We start from the raw sequence: 15,823 nt of genomic DNA, 5'->3' as shown, positions 1-15,823 counted from the left end.
AAACGCTTTTGAAGGCCATTTTGCAGGGCTCTGATGAGTGGCACGCATGTCTTGCTTGCAGTGATGTGTTGGTCGCGAAAGAAACGGATCTTTGAAGTGAACAACGCGAGCCGTGGGGTTTTTTTTCTTCCTTTCTCTGTCTCTCTCTCTCTCACCTTTTTTCCACTTCACTCCACACGTGAGCCTTGTGCTTGCGCTGAGCAGAGGGGGGAGGGGCGGTAGTTACACTCGCAGTAGCACAAGAACAGAGCGGGAGGGAGAGAGAGAGAGAAAGAGAACCAGGGACAACAACAAGAGACAACATCGTCACATTACAAAGGTATAGTAATCATCCACAACTATTTTCAGTTGCAGATGATAAAAGGATTCCGAAAGTTTATTCATGCAGTGAATCCTATGTATGCAATTCCAAACAGGAAAACACTCTCCCAAAACATAATCACAGGCCTATATGACAGAGAATGTGCATCTTCTTTTTGTTTTGCACATTTTTATTTATATTTTATTGTGTTGTGGTTTGCAGTGTTTTGTGTTGTTTCACTTTAAATTTCTTTAAAAGGAAAAAGCTGAAAATTTAAATAGTAAAAGTTGAAATGTAAATAGTTGGTTTTTGTATTTTATAGTTTATTTGTTACATTTTATGTGGAGTGAATAAATAAAAGTATATTTACGGTGGCCCCCTAGAGACAAAGCACGTACAAACTCCAAAACACGTACAAACTCCAAAACAATTACAAACTCCAAAACATGTACAAACTCCGAAGCACATACAAACTCCAAAACACATACAAATTCTGAAGCACGTACAAACTCCAAAACAATTCCAAACTCCAAAACAGACCTTGAGACCTCAGAATTAGGGAGACATTCAAAAGGGCTGGTGGGGGGGGGGAGTGGTATACATATACATATATATATATATATATATACAAAAGACTTGAATTTTACAATGTTTATTTATCGGATAAAATAAGTTAAATGTCACCGTTATTATTGTCCGGCTGGAAACAGCGGGGGTGTCCAAATTCAGAAGCTGCGTCCACCTGGAGGACCCGGCCTTCGGGGTCTAAGTGGGCCGGGTCCTCCGAAGGCTGGGTAGACCGGAAATGAGCGACTGTGAAATTAGACAGTCTAGCCTTCAGAATTACGTCACGAGCTCTCTGGGTGGAGTGAAACTCTGTCGTCTGCTCCTTGCTAGCTATCTTGTTTTGTTCTTTTTTAACATATCAGGTTGTGTGAAATATTGTTAATGTCATTCCAGTAGCATTATTCTGTCATAGGCTATGTGAATCTACTTAACATTAAGACTTTATGTAAGCAGTTAGTATAGTATGATAATCTAGGGTCATTAATGCGTTGTTAAGTTGGTACACATTTTTTACAAAATGGGCTGGGAGTGCACAATGTGTAAATTTGAAACCTCTACAAAAACAGGGTTGCTAAAGCGTTACAGATTACGCCATGGTTATGGTGGGGAATGTCTCTCTTGCCTTCACTAAGATTGTTTTTGTTCCCTTGGGGTAGCCTTAGATCACATCTATCATCTTTAACTAATGTATTAGAGCATTAATTAATGCAAAATAGCTAATAGTCTGCAAGATTTAATTCTTCTGTTTGTGTGGTCTACAGATAAAGGAGGAGTTCAAGAGTTCAACCACTGTAAGCCTTGAATGGCTACACTTGACCATTGCATGGATGTCATTTTTTCAAGGGGAGGAGCTAAAGGAGTGAGAATCAGGCAGATCAAGGGCATGCTTCTTGAGGTAGGACAATTTTGGGTAGCTTTGAAATGCACTTTGTTGGCAGTCACCCATGTAGTTTATACTCATACTTTATTTTTTCTTAAATAGAAGTAGAAGTAGCCATCTGCTGCCTTATCACATACCTTGGAGAGAAGGAAGAGGACCTTTTCATGGAGTTTGGTGTAAGTAATTCAGCATCGTGTGTGTGTGTGTGTGTGTGTGTGTGTGTGTGTGTGTGTGTGTGTGTGTGTATTCCACTCATCATCTGAATTCATTAAGATTCAGTAAGTATAAAAGTCTAATGTATAATCCACTAACCTATTTTTTAAAATTTGCTTTACAAGGACACCGAAGAATTTAAGGCCAACCTTGAAAGGCAGGTGATGAAAACTGCCATCATCGGTGACCGGTACACTCCTGGATCTGACCATAAGACTGCAACCATTGTGGTGCGGGAACAAAAATCCTGGAGGGCCAGGATTTCCCAAGGTGCTGTGTGTTACTCATGGGAATAATATATGCTCTCAATCTGAGCTAATGCAAGGATCTGAAATATACTTTTGAAGTTGTTCAGAAGCTGTTCCTTGACCTTGATGGAACCAGCATTATGTTAAAGATGCTGACTCTGTTTCAAAAATTGTTAACTGTTTTGAATCCTGTATGTGTAACATTGATCTTAAAGGTGTTTGCTGCATTGTGTAAAAGAAAGATGCAAGATCTTGTAAAGTTTGGTAGGCACTGAAAGTTGAAATTTATTGAACACTTGCTTGGAAGTATTACTGTAACAAAATGTTTTCTAAGTGGATTTTTTACCAATTGAACACATTTGTTTCTGTGGTCTTAAATACATAAAAGCATATTGTTTAACTTGGCTGCGATGGTACAAATCTAAATTTCTGGTTTATTTTCACTTTTTAAATATAAAGTGTTGAAATGCCTACAGTTAAAAAATAAAAAAGTTATTTGCTAAAAAAAATGTTGAATGAATTCATTTTTTAAAGCTATTACAACAAAAAAATAAGAAAAAGCTAAAACAATGATAATAATGAAGAAAATCAGCAACTTAATATTTTAAATGCTTAACTTAAAAAATGTTTTTGTAATTGCTGTAATTCATTACATAACACTTAAAAATCATTTTAAATAATGTGGAAAAAGTAATTGGAGGAACATAATTTTTATGAGTAAACAACTTAAAAACATGTTTTTAAGCTACCGATTATTAAGTAAGTGGTAATTAAAATCACCTTTGATTATGGAGGAAAAGTTAATTCCCCTAACTCAATATAGTTTGTTGGTTCAATATAATTTCAACATAAGTTATCGTAACTCAAAAAGATTAATGGAAACTGTTGCGTGAATTTTTGTTGTTGAGCTTAAACAATAGTTTTTAGAGTGTAGCATTGTATAAAAGAGTGGTAAATTTGGTTAAACTTTGCAGATAAATTGCTGTATTTATTCACAAGTGTAAACCAATTTTGAACGATCATTGCAAAAAAAATCTATTTTTGTATACATTCCAAGTCCTGTAACCTGTATACTATCAGTATCTAAACATATTAACTTATTTTTATCAGTATCAGCCTAAAATTTTTATTATCAGTCAGGTCCTAAAAATACTAAGAGAGCAAAATATATTTATTTACCAAAACTAAATTTAGAAAAGGGATCACATACACAAAAATGCTGCCCATAGAGGTAGCAAATAAAAACAATTCACATTATGTTCTGTTTGAAAAAAAATCTGATTAAAAAAATACTGATTAAAATCCATGTCACTATGATAGACCTATATCAGGCCAATGATACTGAACAACTGATCCATCAGTGGGGCTCTGCTACATGTCAACTGAGAGCTGGAAGATTAATTTGAGATGCAGCTCAGCACTGTGTGCTAGTTTTTTTTTTTTAATATAGGCCAACTGATTGTAGGCCTGTGAGTTTTAAATGACTAAAGATTTAATTTATTGTAATGACGGTGGTTGTCCAAATAATAAGCTAAAACATGCCTACGAATTATAGCTCAATTATCCACGCATGCAGGCACGTTAGCTAGCTCCGTCTTATTTTCATATCGGGCTAACCAATGGCTGTGACAATATCTTAGCCAAGCTAATAACCTTAACACACATGAAAAATAAGAAAGCAATATCGTACACGTATAGTTGTAAAAGCTCTTACCTCCATGTGATTTTTTAGATTAGACGCTGAAGTCTTGTAAGCTGATGTCACTGTAGAGGTCAAAGTTTGCACTGCATCTGGACGCTGTCTCCTTTTCTCCCTCTGTACATGAACAATTCCTCCAGGTACGGCCACGGGCATTCATCCTCCGTCTTTTCTACATCATTTTCACAGTTGACAGTGTTGTCTTCTGTCTCCATGTTGGCTTCTTTATCTCCAAATCTTCATAAATTAGTTTATACTCCACCATGTAGTACCTCTAGACACCTTTGCCTGCTGCTGCAGCGGAGTTTATTCTTTGCTTACATCTTTAATTGGTGTGGTCGCAATTGCACGGCCTTATTGGCTGCAAAGATGCAGATGAAAGGTTTGAATATTAACTCAAATTGTGGGCGTACTCAGTAGCGACTTTTGATTTTATAAGTAGCGAAGTAGATTACATGGTTTAAATTGTACTCAAGTATGAGTAAAATTACACACTTGAAAAATAAAAGTACAAAACTACTTAATTACAGTAACATGAGTATTTGTAATTCGTTACTTCCACCCCTGCATTTTGCAACATATTTGCTTTCATAAATATAGTATACGCTGTGAAGTGACAGGAGGACTTATACACCGTGGAAAACAAATGACCTCTAGCTAAATGGATGGCAAAACACAGAAGAGCTAACCTCATCAGGCCAACTCTGCAGTCTGTTTATACCTACTGCTCAGTGGTCACTCTTCAGTGACGAATCATGGGCAGGGACGAACACTGGTTTGAGTGGAGGAGAAGGGGGCCTAAAGGTAAAACTTTCACCATCTTCCAATGTTGTAATTGCAGTCATTCCCCAACTGTCTTTGAATGCTACTTGGGCCACTGATTAAGATTTTAGCAGTTTGCACATTAATGAAACTGACCTCACAATGGTGCCAGTTTCGGTCATTTTGCAGATATAATGTTTATAAGGTTGAGGAAACCTCCAGTTAGCTGAGACAGAAGAAGTGCCATTGATGAGTGACAAAATGTTTCTCCTGTTGAAAACAAAACGTTTGGATGAACAGAATCAACTTTCTGTTAAAAAAAAAGTATCAATCAACTATTGATACGGAGTAGTAAAGCTTGTTTGATTTCCCCACAATATTTCACACACAGGACCTAAGCTTTAGCTGACATTCAGCTTTTAGCATGGACAGTCAGGCACAGGACTGAAGGAGCTCCAAAAACAAAGAAAGGAGCCTTTACTTGCCAGGAAATCAGATAATTATTCTTTGGAGAACCCCCACCCCCACCCATTCTATTCTAGCAAATTAGCCTACTTCCTGGCTCCTTCATATACAATAGTGGTTTAATGAGCAGTTCTATCAGTCTATCCGTCAGTTTGTGAGACCATAGGGGCCCTGTTGATAGTTTCATCATCTGGCAGTTATCACAAAAAAAGTTAAAGACCAAATGCTCAAAGTGCCCTGGTGCTGCTGCTATTGCAGTGTGTGTGTGTGTGTGTGTATGTGTCTGGTCTCCCATAAAACATGTGTAGGCTAAGGAACCTGTATTTAAAGGGGTCAGAGAGGCTTGTACCCTCAAGGGTTTAAATTACAGCCCATCGGAGGAAGAAAGACTTTGAAGGGAAAGTAAACAGGCTTCATTCATCAAATCTCTCTTTGACCTCTTCTGAGGGCACAACAAAGAAAGCAGACTGTCTTCAGTGGCTTTATGCATGCATAATAGGTGCAATATGAATGAAGACACAACAAAGAGTGTTTGAAGTATTTGGCAGTCCATTAACATGTGGCATAAATGAGGACTGAGCCATTAGGAACAGGAAAGATTCTTAAAGTGAAGCAAACAAGCCACAAGTAGCTTGATGCCTCTCAGACGTCACTGATAAGCATTGCTATTAAACACAGGGGGTTGGACTTTTTACTAAGGGGTTAAGAATTCCGGCGTGATCATGGAATATAAGTTGGAGTAAATTTAGATCAGTGCTGTTAATGTTCACTTACATTCAATTTTCTCAGTTAACCTAACCCCACTAACTGCATGTCTTTGGACTGTGGAAGGAAGCCGGAGTACCCGGAGTGAATCCATGCAGATGAGAACTTCCCATAGAAAGGTCCCAGATGGTGGCGTTGAGCCAAGCAAGACACAGGGTAAATGTTTCACAATCTTTATTTAGCTTGAGCAGGGGCAGATTAATAAAGGTAGCTCAGTCGCGGGGGGGGGGATAGTTGGATACTTGAGAAATACACACAGAGAAACTTCCACAGGGGAGACGTTGGAATCCAGGTGAATATTGGCACTAAGTGATCTGGGTTGTTTGGGAACGAGAACTTCTTTATCTTGGCAGTATGAACCGATGATAATCTTTAGTCAGCAGGAGGCGCACTGGAAACAAAAGAAAAACAGAAAGGAGCAGGAATACACAGATGCCCAGAGAGAACAGGTATGATCTGTTACCACTCATGAGAGGCAGGCTGTCTTGCTGAGACTGGAAGCTTTGGCTCAGCCCTTTATACTGACCCTGATGAAGGAGATAACTTGTGTCTGACTGAAGAGCAGGAAACCCCAAAGCTCCACCAACATGGAAGGCGAGTGCCTGCAGGAAAAACAATCTGGAGCAGAGAGAAACTAAACTAACCTGCACACCTATGAGCCAGGACTGCTGGGAGGCAGCAGTGCGAACTACCACGCCACACATCATTTTTTTTCTGTTTTTACAATATGAGAGGTAAATCTACTTCTTTTTTTTTTTTGAAAATGTAAAAAAACATTAAAAAAATAATATAATAAATGATAAAAGTAAAAAGAAGTGTTTTTCAGCAGCTTTGTTCTATCTTCACAGCAATCCACTTTGGGAACCATGGTTCAAACATAAAATAGTAAACAAAACAGCACAAATGTGCTGAATAACAAATAAGAAAGCCTGGAAGAGATAACCGTCTAATGAATTCTAATGAATGAATTCTAAAGGCAAGGAATCACATTAAATCAGATATCTGGAGGAAGCACAAAAGGGACCCATGCCCATTTAACCTTCCATCAAGGAACTTGATAAGATTCCCAGCTGCAGCATAAGTAATCGTTTTCCTCTCATTCCCTTTCTCCCACTACTGATCATTTTCCCTCATTCCCCAGCTTGCAAAGTCCATCAGGACCTGAGAGTTGGGAACACAGTAACAAACACACCACAGCCCCTGAAAAACAATCCACCTGAACAAAGAAGAGGCAGTTTGATAGTTTGATGCTTATCCCATGGCCGGGTTGATGAGCTTCTGGGCTGATTAGGTACTGCTCATTTTGTCACAACACTGGATCTAACCAAGGGCTATTGGCAGAGTCCCTTGTCTCCAGAGTCCAAAAAAATAATTGGCCTTCGCTAGTCTGTACGGTTTGTACCAATTTGTCTTGTCACTCATCCATTTGGCTCGTTTGGAGCCCCCTCCACTTTCGATGAACCAGGTATGAATGCATGAAAACATGACCCTCACAGTGCTCGTGGGCTGATAAAGATGGATGTAGACCTGAACAAGCGGGTAGATGATGGCATCATTAACTAGGCAGGCCTGGTAAGCGAACTGAAGAGGGCCCAATGTGGCCTGACCATAGGTCAGAGGTGATCGAGGATAAGTCTTTCCAGGGTCTTTATAATATAGGAAGTCATTCCCACAGGTCTGTAACCCTGAGGGCCACTGGAACATTGGTTGGCCTCCCTCACTCCACGTGTCTCTGGATCAAGGACTTCTTCAGTGACTACCCAGAGAGAGTCAAAGTAGGGCCCCACTTGTCCTCACACATTCCTCAGGGGAGCTGGTGTTAAGGCTGAGTGCTGAGTCCCATGCTGTACACTATACACCCACGACTGCACCCCCACCCACCCATCCAACACTAGTGTAAAGTTTGCGGGCGACACAACTCTGATCGGGCTCATCACGGGGGGAGATGAGTCTGCATACAGAGATGAAGTGGAAAATCTGTCATCATGGTGCATCCAAAACAATCTGGTCCTTAACACCACAAAAACCAAAGAAATAACTTCAGAAGGAACAAATCTGACCCTCAGCCCATGCACATTAATGAGGACTGTGTGGAGAGGGTCTCTGACTTCAAGCTCCCAGGCCTGGCTGGTGACCTGTCCTGGAAAACAAACACTAAAGCTATGATCAAGAAGGAACAGCAGTGACTCCACTTCCTAAGGGTTCAGAAGAACAACACCTTAGCCAAGGAGCTGCTAGTGTCCTTCTACAGGTGCTCCATTGAAAGTACACTGACATACTGCATCCCAGTGTGGTTTGCCAGAGGCACTGCTCAGGAGAGAGCATCAGTCCAGAGGGTCATCAACACAACACAGAGGATCATTGGCTGTGCTCTTCTCTCCCTTGAGGAGCTGTACAGGTCCCACTGCCACAGGAAACCCTGCAGCATCCCAAAGGACGCATCCCACCCGCACACCACCTGTTCCAGCTGTTACCCTCAGGAAGGCGGTACAGGACAATCAAGGCCAAAACAAACAGACTGAGAAACAGCACATACGCCTGGGCTGTTGCATTAATAAATACACTCGGGGATAAATCACTGCGAAAACACAACCTTCAACTGTGCAACATTTTCTTTTTAACTGTGCAATATTCTAACGACTAAATCACTGTGCAGCGGCTGTATTCTCACTTGTTTGTATTCTCATTTGTTCATTCTTATGTACAGTCTTGTATATACTATTGTAACACGCGATACTTTACCACTACTGAATGTAGAGAAAGTTAGGATCTTGGGCTTATGTTCTCTAGGAATCGACTAAGGAGCGAATGACACACAGCTAAAAGAACAGTCAACATTTATTCAAAACAAAACCAAAAACAGTCATTCAACAGTTCACAACAGTTCCAATAGTCCATATTTGTCAGTCCGTGTATTCAGTTTTAGAGTTCAGAGTTCTGTGTTCAGAGTTCAGTGTTCTTTTCAGTTCAGGTGTGTGAGTGTGTGTGTATAGTGTTAATGTTAGTAGTACTACCCGGGTAGTGTATTGTTCTGAGATCTCATAAGCTTATCTGTCAAGAAGTAACACAGTTGTCACTTCTAAGTAGGCTGGAAACCTTTCCTGCATCGCAGCTGGGGATCCGGAATCCTGGCTCGCAACTTTAGACTCCAACAAAAAAACCAACCTGCACAGGGCAGTGAACATATTTTACATGAATATCATGAGTGCACACAAAGAATCAACACTAGTGACCAAAAGCCTTTCACTCTTTGTATATAACGACTTAATGCAATCGATAATAAAATTAATCAGAGAACCTTAAAACAATTTCCACATCATACAAATTTAACTCAAATCTCATATTTTATGAACAGCAGTCACATCAATCCAATGAATTGAGAGAATGCACATTACTGATGCACGAGGAAAGTGCAAAACGTGGTCGCAGTACTATTTAGCCAAAGACTGCTCATATTTATCATCTCATTACAATAAATAAAACTTACCTACTAGCTTCCAAAGAAATATTTCCGATTGGTTTAAAACATTCACAAGTGAAGAATTAAAAATATAATACAGCATTTAAAAGGAACACATGAAATTTACATTACACTTAGCTAACGATTAGCTTGCTATGCTAGCGCAGTTAGTCAACTCACCGGAAATGAACAAAAACCACAAAAACAGAGGTACATCGGCATCAACAAAAAGTGTCCGCGTTCCCCAACAAGCGGAAGAGTAAAATCCAATTTGTGTCTTCACACATAACCTTTTTCTTGAACAAGGATTAAAGAAAAACTCGGTGAGTAGCTCCGACCAGCATACGTAGCCTTAGCGCTATTCTCCTTCTCTACATCAACTCAAGTTCACAAGCACTAAACAATCTCATAGTGCCACCTACTGACATTCTTTGGGAACAGCAGTTCATTTTCATGAGGCAAATTTTAGGTGGGTACACTATATTTATTTGTTTATCCTTTTTTTTAAAATTTACTGTACATTCATTGTACACATACTGAACAGGTTCGCATACAACTTTCATTGTTTGAAAAGCACAATGACAATAAAGATTCTGATTCTGACTTGCGTCTTTGGTACAGGAATGATGCTTTCCACAACACTGGGGCCCTCTGCAGGCTCATCATGAAGAGTTTATGGAAGATTCCACAAAGCTGGGGGCACAGGCTTAGAGGACACAGAAACTCACTCCGTCTGGCCCTGCAAACTGTTTTCATTTTTCTCTGAACTTGGTGATGAGGGAAAATGATAGATGGGCGAGGGGTGTCAGGACTGTCACGGGAGGCTATGGTGCAGTGTGGACAAACAGGGATAGAAAGCGTCATGTCTGTGGATTGCAGGCTGACTACAGCTAAGTCAGTAGGGGATGAGCAATAATTGCAGTGTTGAATGTGTTGCAGAACAAATTCAGCTCACTGGCTCTTTCCTCATCACCCTCATCTCCTCTGCTGTTGGATGGCCTGAAACCAGTCATGGTCTTCATGCCACTCCAGACCACTCTCATGCTTATCTGCTGGAGTCTCCGCCCCAACTTCCTCCTGTCATTGTCCTTATTCTCTCTGTTTGTTCCCCACCAAAATCCCTTAGCTGTTCTGATCTCTATTGCCCGCTCTGACGGCCCTATTTTTGGCAGTGAGGAAGGCAGTCAGGTGCTGAATCTGTAAGCAGTCTAGGGCAGAGTGAATAATGTCACATGAAGCTGTGGGGGTTAGCACAGGGAGGAATATAGACAGCCACCAAGATCATGTGTCTAAATTCCCTGGGCAAATAATATGGCCTGAGTCAAACAGCATACAGTTCAATGTCCAGGCAACAAATCTGCTCTTTGATTTGGATATGAGCAGGGTTACACCGCGGGTTGTTAACAAGGGCAGCAAGCCCCCCTCCTCTCTGCTTACCTCTCGCAGAGCTGTTCCTATTGGCCCAAAAAGTGGACCCTTGTAATCAGGAATATTCTGGTGGATCCATGATTCAGTGAAGCATATGAGGCTAAACTCCCTAAACTTGTTCTGACTCTGGGCTAACGCTGTTAGCTTATCCATCTTATTTGCTAGTGACCCATTATAATTATCGGGTTGCAATTTTAAAGCCTGCATGATGAACTTTATCCAACCAATTACTTGTTCATCTTTTTAAATCTAATTAAAATCAAATCATTGAAAAAGCTCTGGAAAAGAGCAGAGCTGTTGAAACAGAGTTTATTGAACAGTTACAGAAACAGCAAAACAGAACATCACAATATACAGAACAGCAAGACACACACAGCACACACACACACAAATACTGGTGAGTGCATTTCTGAATCATTTTTTATGGGTCAGTCTTCAACTCCTCCTTCCATTATGTATGTATCAATTTACATATTCAACACTTGTTTGCCGAACTTTCTGGGCATTTGTCCCAGAACTTATCATGCATCATTTTTATGGCTCATTTTGACAGGCTGAGGTCAGCTCATAAGGTCAGGAATAATGGCTGTTATGTCAGCGTTACAGTAACAATGATTAATCCTACCCGACATTTTTATCACTTAGCAGTTTTTTGCCAAATGTAAGCTATAGATTTGACTAATTAGGGGTTTCTACAACTCCAGACACTTACCTGTCAACTCCTACATCAAAAATAATTACCAGATGCATCTTCAAATTGGCTCATTTCTACCAACCATATATCACAAGCCTGTCAAAATTTGCCACAAAACTGTCAAAGCTACACATCAGTCCAAATAATTCATTTTAAAACAAACACTGTGAATCAGCAGGTGTTCTTACAAATGTAAACTATTATAGCATATGGGTCAACTGCTTAATATTTACATTCCAATTCCAATATATAAACGCTCCACTATAGTGTATATATATACACACACACACATATATATATATATATATATATATATATATATATATATATGATTTCAGAGTATATGTATCATAAAAAATACCCAACATAGTAGACGGAGACACGGCTTGTGCCTCCTACTCCCTTTAAGCCCCTGCTGTCTCCCTCCATCCCCCACCTCTACATTCACTGTGTCCTTTCCTCCAGATTTCAGCTGGTATGTCTGTGGGTGAGCCGGAATCAGGCCATTCAACTGATCCATGGAGTAAACAAACCATGCTGTGTGTAGCTGCTGCACTACGATCCCATGCCTCAGTGAAAGCAATGAGTCCATGGTGACGAGGATAACAAAAACACTCTCAAACCACATGTTTGACAGAAAAATATTTAAAACAAACTAAAACTCTGCAATAACAAGTAAAAGACTAAACAAAAAGGAAGAAACAGTTTAAAGTATGGAGAAAAAACAGGAGCAGCTGAAACAGGCTGCATGATGGTTCACACTGTGTTAAATTAAATATGTTATCACTGTTCTATTATTTGAGATTTTTTACATTTTAAATTTCCTCAGTCACATCTCTGTGGTTGTCTTGAGTCTGGGTCTCTCTTTTTGTTTTTGTTTGGTTCCTGTTTTTTTAGTGGTTTCTTGTCTGGTGTGCGCTGTGTTCAGTTTTACTTCCTCTGTTTCATTAGTCTGATTTGCTTCACCCACGTTCTTTGGTACCTCTGCCCTTTGTTTGTCCAGATCTCCTTACAGCTGTCAGTCCTGTGTTGGGTAATTCCAGTGTAGGTTTCCTAGTTAGTAATTCCAAGTATCTGCTGCTCCAGTCTGCATGCCTAATATCCTTGGGCAAGATACTAACTCCAAATTGCTCTCAGATGCATTCATGAATGTGTGTGTGTTAGATAGAAACAAAAAAGTGAACGGTTGTGAATGGCTGAATGAGGCAAGTTGCAAGGTGCTTTGAGTGCTCAGAGTAGAAAAGCGCTATGCAAGAACCAGTCCATTTACCATCAACTCTGGTTCTGTGTGGAAGAGTTTGGGTCCCTCACACAGCATATCATGACTCTGGTGTTTGTTCAGCAACACTGCATTTGCAAAATTCCAGAGCAGAGCAAAGCGCCTGCTCAGCATTAGCTGCTAATACAGTAGTATGGCAGATGTACCATACAGTAAGCATGTAAGGCTGCTATTTCACACAGAAATTGTTAAATCATTCACAACTGTTGTAATCTGATCGGTGTCTTATTTTACATAATGGAAGACATCTAGCAAAGACTGCAGACACTGACAGAACAGGAGTGACAAGTGTGTCAGGAGCAGTAAGAGTGGTGTTTGGCTACACGAGGTGATTACAACACAGGGGGCGGAGACTGAATTTAAGTCAGGTGCAGCTGTTGCTTTTTATAGGCACAGACATGTACCCCCTTTGATGCCACCTCATGCATATTAACACCTCATGCTGTTATTTCCTGAGAAGCTTGTAAACCACTACTCATCAAAAGTTTATATTTGGGGACGGCAAATGCTTCTTTGTGAAAGCAGCTGTGCGTGTGCTGACATATGATTGTCATCCACTTGCTGTCTCAGCTATCCAGCTCATTCATGCTGATTGTCCTGTGCACAAAAACACTGCACCTTTTCAGGAATTTCACCTATTTTGGCATCTGAGTGTAAACATTTGGTTTTCAGTTACTTCTGTCTACATGTTGGTCTGTATGTGCACATTTTTGTTTTGGATTTTTGTTTTTTGTCCTTCTCACTTTTTTAAACTCTGTGTTGTTCATTTTAGATTTTTTAATCGCCTTTCTTTAATCCTCATTCCAAAACATTGATTAAGTTTACATTTTTAGGACTATTCTAGAAATTTCTCAACATACTTCCCAAAAAATCTGACTTACACAGCTATGATTCAGTAAGCAGACTGCCAGTCTCTAATACCTGCTGTACAGTCTATATTTTCCTGGTATTGTTTTAAATCCAATACATTAGATATGGGCTTCAAAGAGATACCCACTGAAGAGTCTGGCATGGTGACAGATCCTTTGAAATTCAACACTGTTATGTTATGTTGTTAGAGCAACCGTTCATCAGGCTGACCACACTTATAAACAAGCACCCCTGAATAGGAGAACGCTTCTGATGAGGAACAGCGTTCTCCCTCATTCAGTGTGCACTGAAATAACAAATGCACTGATCAGACATGTCCAGGAAGTGTGTTATAGCTGCTGACTAATTTTGTAGCCACCTGCTGCAGTATAAATAAATGGTCTGGTACTTATCTAGCACCGTCCTAATCAGCTGAGCACTCAAGTGTTCATTCTTAACCCTGCCACTTCACACTCAAAATAAAAACTGCCCTTCTGTGAGCAACAGTGTGGGCAAAGCTTTCATATTACTGCACGTAACAAGAAACCAATAACTTGAACCATCAGAGAATAATCTTCACAACTTCATAAGTTGGGGTGTTCGTTTAGCTCACAGCCACACGTCGCGTGTCCAGAAAGCAACGGCCTGACCATGAGTCTGACCCATGACCTTTTGCTGTTTCCCCCCTCTCTCTCCTCACTTTCCTGGCTCGTTGGCCTAAGATGGCCATCAGCTCCCTCCCTAGGCCTGGCTCCAGGGGGGAACCCCAAGAACCCTGTCCCTCGCTTTTTCCTCGCTCACAGACTCATTCGCTCTCTTCCTACTGGTCGGTCTGCATCAGTTATATCAGCCATAGTCACAAGCTCTGGGTCATGACCGAAAGAATCAGATTATGGATATCAGAGGCAGAAATTTGCTTTCTCTGAGGGGTAGCTGCCCTGTGCCTTAGAGATATTAGAAATATGGTGAGGATTTCAACCATCCTAGAGTGGCGCAGAGTAAAGCTGCTACTCCACATCAAAACGAGCCAGTTGAGGTGGTTTGGGGATTTGGCCCTTTGCGTGAGATGTTTCAGGCATGTCCTGTCTGAAGGAGGCCCCAGGGCAGACCAAGGACATGCTGGAGAGATTACATCTCTCAGCTGGCCAGGGAATACCTCAGTGTTCCCCCATATAAGCAGGAAGAGGTGGCTGGGGAGAGAGAGGTCATTCCTTAGAGTGCTGCCACGGCAATCACCGAAATTTGACCCATGTAAGGTTAGAATTATGGCTTTGGTTAGATTCAAGCAAATGAAAAGCTTGTAACAGAAAAACTGTAAAGCCAAAACAGATGTAAAACGAGTTGACATCCCTGGGTTAGACTATTCCGTTTATTTCTATATTTGAACATATTCTAGTTTCAAATATAGTCCATCATTAAATTATGCTTGCAAGTTGAAACATTATGCTTATGTTGAATTTGAATTTATTTGACCTACTGGTATTTCTGGTGCTGACTAGCAAAAGTAAAACATCCGATCATGTAGTCCTCTGGATGTGTACATCCTTAGTGCAGGTCTTTCTATCCAACTCTTTTGCTAGTTTGTTATGTCCATTGTGTCTTGGTAAAGTTGGGAAGACAAAGTCTTGAAAACCAGACTTACTAACAAATACATTGTGAATTTTGGTCTTTATTGAAATTGACATGAAATTGGCAGAAAAATCAACAACAATGTTACAATTATCACTTTATCAAAGTCCCAGACCTACTTTATAAATCTCAGACAATACTTTATAAATGTCATACATCATGATTGTACAAACATCACTGCATTCATCTTTCCACTAAAACATATGAAATCATACAGTGAAAGCAACCAACAATTAGAAAATGACAAAAATCTGAGAAAAAAGAACAGGTGAGCAGTGTTATAATTGTATTTCCATTTGCTTGTTTCCGTTATACAGATAAATGCCATGCACGGCAGCAGCTTAATTAGGTAACACAGGGTAAGTGGTTTTATAACCTGCTTTCTTGTTCACTGCTGCCAGAGACATGGAGCTCTGGCTACTCTACAAACATCTGTCTGTGTATGAGTCTCATTGTACACTGCTGTACAGTGTAGTGAGGGATGCTTAGACCTCTACATTGGAGAGACCAAACAGTCTCTTCATGGCTTAACAGAAAAGGGTCACCTCGAATAAATATAATAATATATATATATATATATATAT

The sequence above is a fragment of the Pelmatolapia mariae genome, linkage group LG13, assembly GCF_036321145.2.
Source record: "Pelmatolapia mariae isolate MD_Pm_ZW linkage group LG13, Pm_UMD_F_2, whole genome shotgun sequence".
Lineage (NCBI taxonomy): Eukaryota > Metazoa > Chordata > Actinopteri > Cichliformes > Cichlidae > Pelmatolapia > Pelmatolapia mariae.
Note: the sequence above shows the minus strand (reverse complement) of the source record.